Source organism: Plasmodium inui (genome assembly GCF_000524495.1).
Source record: "Plasmodium inui San Antonio 1 unplaced genomic scaffold supercont1.13, whole genome shotgun sequence".
NCBI classification, from domain to species: Eukaryota; Apicomplexa; class Aconoidasida; order Haemosporida; family Plasmodiidae; genus Plasmodium; species Plasmodium inui.
Genome location: NW_008481847.1, coordinates 498,812 through 500,397, shown reverse-complemented (window position 1 = coordinate 500,397; position 1,586 = coordinate 498,812).

Sequence of the window (1,586 nt, the reverse complement as noted above, 5' to 3'; positions counted from 1 at the left end):
TTATTTATTCTTGCAACAAACTTCTGTTCTAGTTATATTCACATATGAAAAGAAGTTTATAAATACGGGAAGACACAATGTGGAATTCGTTGATGCACACCGTGCGCTGAGTGCACACATTTTGTGCACTCTAATTGTGTGTAATGGTTTTATAGAAGGCTGTCTAAATAATCTTATGAATGATGAGAATAGAATGATTACTTTGCTCTATGTGTTGCAGACTTAATTATTTCCTTCCATTCTCGTAAATATGGTTCTTTGAGCAAAAGAGAAAGTGAACTACTGGGCAGACATTTGTGAGCTGAATAATTAATAATTATTATCATAAAAATTTAAATGAATTATATATTTTATTTATTTGCGTGTGTAATTGCACGAAAGTGAACTGTATACTCTAAAAATGCGCTGTTACGTGTGAATAATATGAATGAAAAATATAGATCAAGTGTAATTTCAACACTGCCACAACAGAAACAATTATATTTCCCCTGGAAAAATAATAGTTGCAAAGGATTTCATAGTAGTTTTTTCATATAAATAGAATGAACTGCGAAAAAAAGATTTTTTTTACAGTGATTTTCATTAAAAATTATTTGTTGCTTTTCGATTTTATTTTTCGCGTAGTGCATTTTTTCTTTGACGCACTCAGTAGTAAATTAAGAATTGTGTTTTTAAATAAATGTAGGTTTTTTTTTCTTCCATTGAAATTATATATTTTGCTAAATACGGTGGACATATATTTCATAATAATGCCATATTGGGAACTAAGTGTATATTTTCAGTCGCCGGTGAATTATTCGCGTCGTGTGCGCAAGGTAGTACATTTTTGCACAGAATTTATGATTCACACAACTTTTACGTCCTTATTATAAGATGTAATTCACCACATAATATATGAAGTGTACAGAGCTCAATATGTTCCTTGATGTGTTTTTTATTAGGAGTATTTATACGGTCATATGGTGTGTTAGAATCCATTAAATTACCTTAGTCAGTTCATTGTAGCAGATCAGACTTAAGAATAGTTTAAGCGATGTAGCATTGGTTATGATTATAGTACGGCTGCGTGAATGTATTATTAGATGTTAAAATATTACAGCAGTAAGAGAATATTATGTGAATGGTTGAATCCAATTTCGTATGCGTCATCATTCGTGAAATTGTTAGTGTATTTATAGTTGCGGCGCTAAATATGCTCATTTATATACACGTTCTATTTCTATGATATGTAATACATAAATGGATCTATGATTAGGGCTCATAGGCTGAGGATTTAGTATAAGAACCTCTCATTAGAATATATGAACTTAAGAAACGGACTAGCAAAGACAACGAAACATATCCTCAAAGATATTTCTCAGAATTTTAATCAATAGCTACGTATTATTTAAGTTCTGCATTATTTGATTTATTATAATGGTATCGCGAAAGACTTCTTTTTAACATATTTTCCATAGTAACACACCTAGGCAGATATTGTGAAATGTGTGGTGTGGGCCCGGCCACAATTACCATATGAGGGGAAACTTATGGGAGCAGCAGACACATACATTTTAATAATAATATCCAAAAACATACATTTTCAT